Source organism: Peromyscus maniculatus, chromosome 13 (assembly GCF_049852395.1).
Source record: "Peromyscus maniculatus bairdii isolate BWxNUB_F1_BW_parent chromosome 13, HU_Pman_BW_mat_3.1, whole genome shotgun sequence".
Classification (NCBI taxonomy): Eukaryota; Metazoa; Chordata; class Mammalia; order Rodentia; family Cricetidae; genus Peromyscus; species Peromyscus maniculatus.
In genome coordinates, this window is record NC_134864.1 from 29190423 (window position 1) to 29202536 (window position 12114).

General features: G+C 45.3%; 1 protein-coding gene across 5 annotated transcripts in view; it reads left to right on the top strand.

Moving 5' to 3' along the window:
* The first annotated feature begins 155 nt into the window (after positions 1–155).
* Positions 156–12114, top strand: part of Lpin2 (lipin 2) — a 79790-nt gene continuing 67831 nt past the window's right edge. For 2 of the 5 annotated variants that reach the window (XM_076549899.1, XM_076549905.1), the window contains exons 1-2: positions 156–296; positions 6942–7087. The gene's annotated coding sequence lies outside the window, so the exon portion shown is untranslated. Of the gene's footprint in view, positions 297–569; positions 705–5078; positions 5256–6941; positions 7088–12114 lie in introns of those variants that run through there. The other 3 variants (XM_076549904.1, XM_006972254.4, XM_076549906.1) reach the window with 3 other exon arrangements.

Here is a 12114-nt window from a genome sequence, read left to right on the forward strand (position 1 = left end):
CGCACGGCCCGCGGCGGAGGGGGGGGGCGGGGCGGCTGGGGGAAGGGGGAGGAGCCCGCGTCACGTGGCCGGGGCGGGGCGGGGCGTGCGCGCAGCCCATCGCCAGCTCGGCCGCCGCTGCTGCCGCCGCCGCCGCCGCTGCCGCCGCGTCTCATTCATGAGGCCCGGCGGGCTCGGCTGTGGCCCGCGGCTCCCGAGGCGGCGGCCCCGCCCCCTGCTCGCCCGCTTCTCGCCGCAGCCCGCCCGGGCCGCGCGGACGTCCGCCGCCGAGTGAGGGCCGCGCGCGGTGCCCGCAGGTAAGCGGGCCGTGGTGGGGCTCTCGGGGTGTGTGTGTGGGGGGGGGAGCGGGCTGCTTCCCCGCTCGCGGTCTCGCCTCGCGTGGGCCCACGTAGCCGCGGCAGCGCCGCCCGAGGACGCGCGGGCGTCCGAGGGGACCCTCCCTCCCTCCCCCGCCACCACCTCAGCCGCGGTCCTCGGGGGAGCCCGGCGCGGCGCGGCGCGGTACGGCAGGGGGATGGCCGCCGAGGCCGTGTCTGCGCCGCCCACCCCCCCGCCCCCGTCCACGCTCCGGGCCTGGGGGAGGGGGCGCCGGCGCGCGGTCGCGGCCATCCCCCTGCCGGGGCTGGCGAGGTGCTGTTATTCCCTCAGGCCGTTCGTTGGCTGGCCCGCCGCTGCCTCCTGCAGGCCGTGGACCGGGTTCAGATGTGAGTTAGCCTTGCTGCCGTCGACCCTCGGCGGGGTGGCGGGGGCGGGGGGACCCTGGAGAAAGGTCTTGATTGGTGTGGGAGCCGGAGCTCCACGGCCCAGTTTTGAACGCCGCGGATCCACCCCTCCTCGCATAAGAAAATTATTTTCATTCAAATTTAGGATGGCGTTTCCAAGACGTAATTATGCAAAGCAAGACTAGGAACTAGATCGCCCTGGCTTTCAGAAAGTACTGGAACGCTGGGATACTTGGAGAGGCTCTGGGATTACCGAACAAGCGGCCGCGCGTATTTTTTTTTTTAAATGCATTTTTTTGAGACTTCAAAAAATTGAAAATGGAAACCGAGTCTCTTGCTTCGGTGCTAAAGCTATTTTGCCCAGCAGTAGGAATGCAGGTTAAGTTGTTACTGAACCTCGGCTCACTAATTCTTTTGATAACATACGGTCAATTTTGAAATCGATTTCGGGATTATTGGCCGGTTATTTAGTTTATGTGTTGATCGTCGTGACGTTGATTGTTTTCACTGGCGTAAAACCGAGGAGTGTGGCAGGTGGCTGGGTTAGCCACCAGGTGTAGGAGGAGACAGGTGTTTTTTAGCCCTAGTTGGGCTGCCCTGCCCACTGAGCACGGTCGGTTCGAGCAGCCACTCGCCGGCCAGACCCAGGCAGACTAGAACAGAACAAAGCCGGGCACTGTGGGTGGCTTCTTCCTTCCAGTTAAATGTGTTCTTGATTGTGTGTTATCGGACCCGAGGATCTTCATGTTGAGGCCGTGGTAGAGATAGCTGTGGACCGCCAGGAATGAAATGGCTGGTTCTACTTTCGTATTTGGCACACCGGTTGAGATTCAACAGAGAAGTTCTATACTTAGAGGCTCTGGAGCCTTTGAAAACCCCTGAACGCAGAGTGCAGTTAAGTGGATAGCAGGGTGCCTGGGGCTTTGTTTCTCGTCTTGCCGTATGCTGGTTCCCGTCACTTGGCATTGTGAATCTTGGTTCATTGACTGGACTGTATCCTGCACTGGGCACAGAATAGCAGTGCATTCCCAGGCTCAGGGGCTGGCTTTTAGAAGAGGTTTGGTTGGTGCTGGTTGAATGAACGTAGAAAGCGGCAAGCAGATTGTCCTTGTAGGTCACTGGGAGCCGGTGGATCTTCCTTAAATTTTCTTGTATGGCATGCCATGGATGGATAATCTTGGTGCTGCCACAGGTCAGAGGTGGTCAGAGGTTAAGTTAGGCCAATGAACATCACCATGGACATTTTGTAGTGTTTTAAGTATTAATATTCAACTTAAATATAGCATGAATCACTGTGTGAACAGCTATTCTCTTTTGTATTGTGTGCATAATATACATCAGACCCGGAACATTGAATGGAATCATTCTTGCTGGGAGGTAGACTGGGCTGCTGCCTCCCTTGGGTGCATACCAGCCTGTTGTCAAGTTCTTAAGTCTAAGTTAAGTCTTGGCGTCTTTTAATTTAAACCCTTTGTACTGACTGCGGGGACTGTCACTTTGTGTGTGTGTTCGGGAGTAGTGGTTCTCGGATGTGTACCTGCTCTTTTCGGTTGGTAGGCAGTGTTGTAGGAGTTTATTTGGAGCTTTGCTTTGGCTGTCTCTGCCTACCTTCATTGCTAAGTCAGTTAATACTTTTGGCTTAGATGCAGGGTCTTTGGCCCCATCGCTTGCCTTCATGGTGAAATAGCTCATAGGTTTGTAGTCAGGGCTGAAGTTGCCTGAATTCTATAAAAATTATGTTTCGGTAAACATGGGAAGAGCTTGAAGATACAGTGTGGAGTGATAACTCTCTGGTGATGTCTTGATGATAATAGTTTTTGTTGTCTGGGGACAGTCTCATACAGGTAGCTCAGGCCTTGAACTTTGCATTGTATGCTACCACAGTTGGTTCAGGAGGTTCTGGGACTTGAACCCAGGGCTTTGTGCATACTAGGTAACTACTCTACCAACTGAGCTATATCACAAACCTCTTGTAATAAAGTATTTGAATACATTTTCTTATTCACTTTGTTAACAGCTAACCAATTTTGGGATCTACCTCCCCTACCATTACCATAAGTGAATGTGTGCACTTGTGTGCATATAAACAGAGAAATGAGTCAGGTGTCATCCTCTGTTCCCTTATATCATATTCTTTTGGGACAGGGTCTCTCCCTGGAGGTCATGTATTTAGTTACACTGGTGAGCCAGCAAGTCTGTCTCCACTTGTCCCCCAGTGCTAGGCTAATAGGTGTGTGAGAGACCAGTGGTGCTGGAATCTGAACCCCGGTCTTCATGGTTGTACAGCAAGTTTTTTGTTTGTTGTTTGTTTTTTTAAGCTACGGAGCCATTTCTCCAGCCCCAGCAGTATACTTCAATAACTAAACACTTGACACGTTTAGGTCCTATATTTTTCAAGATGAACATATGAGGGAAAAAAGTCACTCACTCTTGGGGACCACATGCAATCAGTAGGGATCCCCAACTGTTGGTAGCAACCTGTATGTAGTGGTGGGATGGCCAGAAGACTGCCCTGGCCATTTTAATCTGTTAGCTTCACCTTTGCCCCAGGTGTTTATTTATGGCAGGAAGCTTGAGTTGATGATCTCCTCACAATCTGGAAGGAGATAAGAGGAAAGAAAAAAAGAAAAGAAAAAAAAAAAAGAAGAAGACGAAGAAAGCCTGATTCTGAGGCAGGAGCACCAGTCCCAGTCTCAGCTAGCCTGGGATACACAGTGAGACCTTATCTCAAAACAAACAAACCAAGAATGTGTTAGGAGAGGAACCTTGTGATGTGACTTAGAGCAACATGAACACTTTTCTAATTTGATCATGGACTACGGTTGAGTCTTGTTTTAAACAACCTTTTACGTTTTTTTTTTTTTTTTTTTTTTTTTTTTTTTTGTGTACTGTACTTCTGAAGCCAGTGTTAATCCACCATGTGGGGTTCTAGGGAGCAAGCTCAGGTTGTCAAGCTTGCTGGTAAGGGTTTTGCTGACCATCTCACAGGCCTTGAGTCCGTTGCCCTGAAAGCCTTTGGGTATTAGCTTTCAGTGATGGTTACGTGTGGACTTAGATGTTAATGATGTTACTAAGAAATGGGGAAAGAAGGTGGATTCTAACTTGCATAGCCTGTCGGAACGATTGGTTATATTGTGAGCTCTTTCCACCTCCATTTTACCTCTGCACAAAGCCAAGGTAGTACTTGATTGCTAATTCTTGTAGAATTCTTTTCGGATTATTTGGGTCACAACTGAGCAAGGTGGTGTGGTGGGGGAGAACAGCTCTGGAAACAGGAGCTTTTAAAAATCTGTTTGTAGGGTGGCACTTTTTCTTACTCTTGGAGCTTAGAAGTGTGTGATTTGGTACTTACCTGTAGTGACACACACTTTGAATACGAACCGTCCGGTGTAGGTTTTGTCTCTTTGCTGGGTAGACACTGGGTTCCAGAAGAGCAGACCTGGTGGGGATTGGCAGCCAATGGATTCCTTTTCTCACCCAACCTTTATCCAGTTTCTTCAAAAGCCTTTACTTCTCTAGTAAATTTTATTAGCTATAACGAAACACTAAATTAAATATCACTTGACTATCTCATGTCATGTCTTCCCTTGCTTCTTGTACCAAATCCCTTAACTTCATGTATTGCTTAGTAATATGTGTATTGTCTCAACTCTTCATTTTTACCAACCAGAAGTATAGTTAAAGTGTTAAGTGGTGGTTTATAAATTCTTAGTTGTTTTCAAGTCTTATCTTCCCTGTTCTAAAATATGCAGTGATTGATTCCTGGTTTTCATCTTAGTTCTCAGAGTATTTGGTTTTTCCTCCCCAGATACTAGTACCCCACCTTCCTGTATTTTGATTAACTTCAGCTTTAGGCATTAAACCCCTTCACATAAGATGACTTATGTTACTTTGTGCACCGTGCTTCTTTGGGATTTCTCTGGAATCAGCTGTGGATTCCTCACAGGTGTTAGTCATTATTAGGGTAACTTGGTTGTCTTAACCTTTCTGGCATTCTGCTCTCTGTAGACATTGACCTAAAGGGAGCAGTAACATTGAGTCCATATCTTGGGACGGTAGTCCTTGAAGTTACAGCATAGTCTAGTGAGAAAGTAGGAGTTTCGGATTGGTGGTAAGTTGGGCTGACCCCTGTGGAGTGGGTGTATTGAGATAGCGTGTGTCAATTGCACATGCTTCTGAAGGGAGAAGAGGAGACCTCAGGTGGATGGACCGGGAATGCTAGCAGGGAGCAGAGGCGTTTGCAGAGACGTGTTACTTCAGTGCATTGGGGTACTTTTCAAGGGTTGGAGTATTCTCGAATTATTTTTGGAGCAGTAGTTAGTTGAAATATCAGTAACATTTAGTGGGAACCTAAAGAGACAAGAGTTGTGAAGTTTAAGAAACATGATTAAAGAGCAGTATTTCAACGAGAAGACTCTAGAGTGAAGAACTATTGGATCTGAGTGGTTACATTAGTCTTCTTTATTAAAGAAGAGGAGTTACAGGTGGGAAAAGTGTCCTTCAGAAGTGCCAAGATTGGTCCAGGAAGAGAAGGTAGGTGTGTGGTGCTACCAAGTAGCTTCTTTAGTGGCCGGTTGAATCTTTGCTTTTACCTATGTCTGAAATGTAATGGAAGCAAGAGTTGATACGAGAATATTTACTTAAATACTTGTTTTTAAAATTTTTTTTTTTTTTTCTTTTTTGGAAACTGGGACTTATGCAGTACAGACTGGCCTTAGACTCCTGATTTTCCTTCTTCACCTCCCATGTGCTCCACCATGCCTTTTTTTTTTTTTTTTAAATAAAAAGTTAACAAAATTTTAAACAAAAAGTTCATTGATAAGGATGGAAACAAACAGAATTGTCTGATGATTTGATTACATGATTTTTGAGCTGTCACCACTATACAGGTGGTTAATATGAATTTGAGCCTTGGGTTGGAGCTCCTTGACATTTGTTACGATATTTTCCCCAGGGGTTGAGTGTGTAAACTTGGGTGCTTCTATTAGGAGTGACTGTAAGTCAAGACTGTCTGGGCTTTGTGAAGCTTCTGTGGAAATAAACTTTTAAAGTGATGGCGCTGGCCTTTATTTTCCTTTTTAAACATACCAAAACATCTATCTACATAGTAAGTTTCCTTAAAATCTCTTGCCCTTGTTTTCAGTGAATAAGAGGCACCTATTTGACATTATAGCCAGAGCATCCAGTTAAATATAAAGGATGGCTTAAAAGAGAGAAACTCAATTTACAATGTATATTGGACAAATGCTTATTAGGAAGGATTGATTTTTCAGTTATAGGATTTTCTAATGGCTCATGGCTTACCTAGTTCAAAGTAGCCTACCTAGCCAGCGTGACCTGAAAGGTAGAACCTCGGAATTTGAGGTTTCAGTATGCTCTGTCCACTGGCCTAGTCCATCAGGTGGTACAGATGCCTGCTACTTAGTCTCTTCTAAGTCTGTGCCTTGGTGTCTGTAAAAGCTGTGCTTGCTACTGTAGTCTCTTGATTGAGCACCTTCTTTGGGCAGGCATTGTGCTAAGAGCTTTACACTAATTATGTCTAAAGAGTCACAACAATCCTGCTAGGCAGAGATAATAGCCCTGTTTTCTATGTGAGAATACTGAAGCTAAGAGGTTTCTGGAAGGGCAGGCAATTCCCCATGGTAATAGCCACTCTCCATTGCCCTTGCCTTCCTGGCCGCACTGCCCAAGGATTCACAATTCATATGCATTTATTTGACATCCCTAAATCAACTTTAGGAATCTGTTTTTACTTGACTCGATAGAATAAAGAAACTCCTTAATGCCGGCATTTATGAGTAATCGAAATAGTGCACCTGCTGTGGAGCCTTGGGTTTCTCTAAAGCATTTCTGTGTGCAAGGCTGATTGAGCCAGGGAGAGAGAGCCAGCTGGGAAAGCAGTGGAGTTGAAGAGGCCCACCATGCCTGCTGGGTACCTGCTCTGGAATGAGTTGAACATCGTTCAGCTCATGTTCTCTGCCTACCTACCCCTTGGCTGAGACTGGGTCAGATGACAGCTATTTTTCAAGAAATGGGACTCTAAATTCAAACATGGAAGGTGGTTCTGTGTCGGTATTGGGAAGGAGGAAATGGTTGCTGGACTGCTCTGAGTAGCCACTGCGCTGCCACCTTGAAGGATTCCTTTTGTGAATCTTTCTTTTGTGAATAATTGTGACTGTTGCTGACTTGAGGGTGTATGCTCTCTCCCTCGTTTTGTAGGACTGCACTTGCAGGAGGAGTATGAGCGTGCCCGCACTGGATGGAGTGCCCAGCCTTTCCTGTGTTCAGAGTCTTTGTTCTATCACAGTGGTGCACAGCTGAAACCTCAATCAAACCAGTAGAGCGCGTGAATTGTTTCTAAACAGGTTTGTCCTTTAACTTGTAATTTTTCACTGTATCGTTTGACTTGCTCAGTGCCTACATATGCAGATAAGGTCCCTGTGATGGAATTCTACTCTATGTAATAGAATAAGTGAATGACCTAAGAACCTTTCATTAAAGAGAAATATATTCAGAACTATGAATACACTTCAAATGTATTAGCATATGTTAGTTGTGCAGAACAACTGATTTCAGTGTGGCATTTTTTTCTTGCATCCTTTTGGTACCTAGTTGACTCAGTTGTTTCTTTGGAGAGCCACCTGCCTGCTTGGCTAGTTCCAGTAGTGGATGAGGGTATGTTAGACCACACCTACCTAGAAGTTGAGAGGCCAGGCTGCAGGCCGAGGGCTCCAGCTAGACTAGATGCCAGGGTTGAGAGTCACAGGACAAGGGGAAGTGTTGTTCTTGTCTGAAAGTAGCTTGTAGTGTTGTTGGGGAATGAACTAGTCATCTTAGATATAAAGCAGAGTTCTCTAAACTGAGCATCGAGGATCAGGAGTGGGATTCAGTTTAGGAGATTGAAAGTGAGAAGCAAAACAAATATCTTGGAGAGTGTACTGTGTTTATATTTTTAATGTGCAAATGTTTATTTGAGGGAGTTTTTTTATATTTCAAAAAAACATTTGTGTGTGTGCTTGTATAGAATTTTTTCCTGGACTCTTAACCTTCCTAGTGTCGATGTGAGTAGTTTTGTTGCTGTCCGTTGTTAAAGTCACAAATTAGCAATTCTAATTCATCTTAATAAAATTGTGAAATAATTAAAATAATTTTATCCTGTATATTGAAAGACACTAACCTGCGTAACAGTTTTGTCAACTTGATACAACCAGCCTGGTCAAAGCATCTCCATGAAGGATTATCTGCGTCAGGTTGGCCTGTACAGGGGCATGTCTGGGGGGATTGTCTCGGTTGCTTTAATTGATGTACTAAGACCCAACCTGGAAGTGGGCTGCACATTCCCTGGTTTGGGGCCCTGAACTGTAAGAGTGATACAAGTTGCCTTGTGATAACTTCTCAGTGAAACTATCTAATATTTTCTCAATTTCCACTGCTTATATTTTCATAACTAAATGTTGTTCAGAACTACGCATGTGCAGTGATTTTACTTTGTACTACACATTATTTTTCCTTTGGTGTGAACAGTGTATGCTGGCTTTAATTCTGGGCACCAGTCATGACTAGGCTCACATTATCCGACTGGCGATGCAGTGTCTGCCTAGTCCTGAGTATGGGTCATCCCTCCTCTGTTGGCTCACTTGTCCCAATTCTTGACTCATTTTCCCTCTACTTTTTGGAATTGTTACTTTTGAGAAGTCAACTCTTTTTTTTTTTTTTAATGAAAAAAACCTTTTTGTGTTTCTCTTTTCTCCTTCTGATTCTTTCTCCCTCTTCTTCCTTCATCCCTTTTTAAAGTGTGTCTCTTAACTTTATTATTGAAGTGCCTTGGTTTATGACTTGGTGTCTGTGTCCTCAGACCAGACAGGGCTAGGAACTAACACCTGGGAAATACCTGCCTTACTCATGGCCTTGTTTTGTTCTCACACATGAACAGGAAGCAGATATGTCGCCAGAGTCTGAGGCCAGAGGCATGAAAACACCAGAGAATCCAGGTGCCTGTTAGTTCCCGAGGCTTCTCCCTACATGGAGAATCATCTGTTCCTGTCCTCATGAAGTTGAGGAGGTGGCTAGCTGGCCCTGGGTTCTGCTCCTTTGATTGGGAACATGTAGCCCTGTCTACATGGGATTCCTGAGGCAGTTGGCATTTTTCTATTATGATTGCCTTTGGTGGAACCCTCAGTGGTGTGGGTATCACTTCATCCTTTGAGTCGGGGGTTCTGTGGAGACTTTGCATTTTCAAGGACCTTGACAGTTTCAGTGTATTGTTACTGTTGTTGAGATGAGGACTTGGTGATGTGTGTATGGGGGGGAGGCGCTCTCACTGTGTTCAAGACCACAGGGCTTCAGGGATCTTCCTGCGAGCAGCTGGGGCTGCAGGAGCGCACCACCACACCCAGCTGGCCTCAGCACTTTGAGAGAACGAGGCCGCATTTTGTAGGACGCTTCACTGTGAGAATTTACGTACAGTTTTCTTATGCTAAGACTAGGTTATGACTCTTCCTCTTAATGGAGGGTAGATTACTATAATTTGACTCAATGATGGCCATAGCCTTGATCACCAGGCTGAGGTTGTGGTTATCAGATTTTTCCCCACTGAAAATCTAATCTGTGTTTTTTATAAGATTTATTTTATTTTATTTTATTTTATGTGTATGTGTGTTTTGTCTGCATGTGTGTGTGTGTACATCACGTGTGTGCTTGGTGCCTGTGAAGGTCAGAAGAGGGTGTTGGATTCCCTGGAACTGGAGTTAGGAGTGATTGTGAGAGATACCATGTGGGTTCTGAGAACTGAACTTGGGTCCTTTGCAAGAACAACAAGTTGTCTTAACTTCTGAGAGCCAGCTCTCCAGCCGCTGTCTGTCTGTCTGTCTGACATTAATTTATTTACTTAGGAGGATGCATCTCAGTGAGTGGGTGTAGGTCAAAGGACAACTTCCTAGGATTGGTTCTTTTCTGACAATCGTTAGGGACGGGTCTCTTGTTTTTGTTGCTGTGCTGGATATCAGCCTCCCCCATCTCAGTTCCCTTACCTCTACCTTCTGTCTCCCGTGGGAGTGTTACTCCAGGCCGTCCTCTTGGCCCCTAGTCTGTGTTCTTTAGAAATTACCCTCCCAGCCTGCATCTGAAGGGTGGGGAGTTACTCATTCCATATGTGTTTATAATTTTACATGAGAAATAAGCATCTCACCCCAGTTGATTAGTTCAAGTTATATGCTTACATTGGAAAAGACTCATACATAGTCCCTAATGCTGTGGGTTATGATCTCATACTATGTGTGTGTAGTTATGAGGACTAAGTAACCGAGTGTGGGCCTGGGTAGCTTGAGCTACCCAATGGAAATGCGTTGTCTTTTTATAATTTTTTTTTTAATTTTATGTGTATGTATGTTTTGTCTGCATGTATGTGCGTGCACTATGTGTGTGCTTGGTGCCTGTGGAAGTCAGAAGAGGGTGTTGGATTCCCTGGCAGTATAGTATCATTTTATCTGGATTATCCATGAAAGTCTTTTTATTGAGTTACGGTCACATTCTGAAGAACTAGAACTTAGAGCTTAGATTTCCTGTTTTGGGGGGCACATTCAACCCCTAATAGGATCAGGAAAGGGTAGATATGCTGTTGTGTGGGCTTAGCAGAGTGTCTAGTTACAGTAATATTTTAAAAGGTGCTTTTAGGCACTGTCTATAATCTTCAAAGAAGATCAGAAAGAAAGCCCTTAGGAAATAATTCTCAGATTATAACTGAAGATTTTGTTCAGTCTTGTGTAACTGCTAACATTTCTGCTGATTCTCAGATATTTAACAGCTGAGCAGTAGAGTCACCTCATTCTTCATTCTTGCTTTCTTTCTGAAGTAATTCAAAGGTTGGCCAAAGTGAGGAACACAGCATCAGAGCCTAGTGCAACAGAATTAATCTTGTCTCTTTTACAAGATAGTCATGTGACCATAGTCAGCTCATCCCTGTGCTTCCCTTGGGTCTTTATATTGTATTTTCAGGTGGCAACCCTCCCGGAGTTCTGCTTTAAAAATACCCTGCCATACATTTTCTTATTGTGGTCTTTCCTCAAGTAGCCTCCTCCCTCCCTCTTTCTTTCCTCTCTCCCTCTCTCCCTCCCTCTTCCCGTCTTCCCACTCTCCCTGTCTCCCTCGCCCATTTCCCTTTTTCTAGCTGTCCTAGCATAAGACTTGTTCTTGTTGCCCTCCCTTCTGTTAGCATAAAAGCACAGTGCGTGCAGGTGGCTTGTCATCCAGGTTCACTGTCTGATCCCAGCCTGCAGAAAAGTGTGTGTGGAACCAGTCAGGGAACCAGTCGAAGGCCTTTAAGTTGCTACATCCCTGGTGCTTTACTGACTTGGGTTGCTCTTGGCCCTGCTGCTCCCTTGTTGAAGTCACTCGGTGTGAGGACCCACCGTTGACAACCCGCTCTTAGAGCTGCATCTGGAGTGAGGAGGGGTAGCAGACTTTCCTCTTGGAAGCTGGGGGATAGCTTCTGAGATCCAAAGGCAGAAGAAGTTAGAGATATTTGGAGAAAGGAAATGAGTGCGTGTCAAGGGGACAGAGTTTTGGTTGCTTCTGTGCTAGCAGCTAAGCAAACTGGTGACTCGGTGCCTATTTGTGCCTAAAAATGACTGTGCTTCTAACAATCCCTGAAGGTCTTCTCCCCCTCCAGGAGTCATTAAGTGATGGCTGATGCCATGTGTGAAGCCACCTTTTTACTAGAGCTACACATGTCTGGATTTTATCATGGCAAACTTCAGGGTGACTGGTACAGTGGCTAGGCATTAGGATGCTGTCTCAAAGGGGAGTGCTATAGCTTTGACCTCACTAGTGTTCCTTTGCATTTGAGTAAGGTCTTGGAGAAATACAAGCCTCCAAAAATGAAGTGTACACACTTATAAAGTATTGTCAATGACACCTGCTGTTGAAAAGCTTTTGGAGTTTGTAGCAGGTACAGAGACGTTGGTGGCTGAGGGAAGGTCTTTAGAGAACCAAGTAATACTTGGTGGGGGGGGGTATTGTTCTGTTTGGGGATATATGTATAAATATGTATGTGGGGGAGCGTACACTGTCCTAGGATGTAAGAAAATATCAGTTCTTTCTGCACCTTCTCTACCTGTTGAAATGGGGTATTGATAGCCGTTGCAGATAACATGTAATACTATTAATCTAAACCTTACCTGTGTATCAAATTACTTCAGGTTTTTAGTATTACCCTTTATTTTACACGTGGTAGAAGGAAACTGTCGGTACTATTAATAAAAATGTAATTGTGAAGGAGGAGGATTAAAAACAGCCAAACACACAACGACTGTTATGGTTTTCGTGTGTGTGTGTGTGTGTGTGTGTGTGTGTGTGTGTGTGTGTGTGTGTGTGTAGCGTGTATATCAAACCTAGT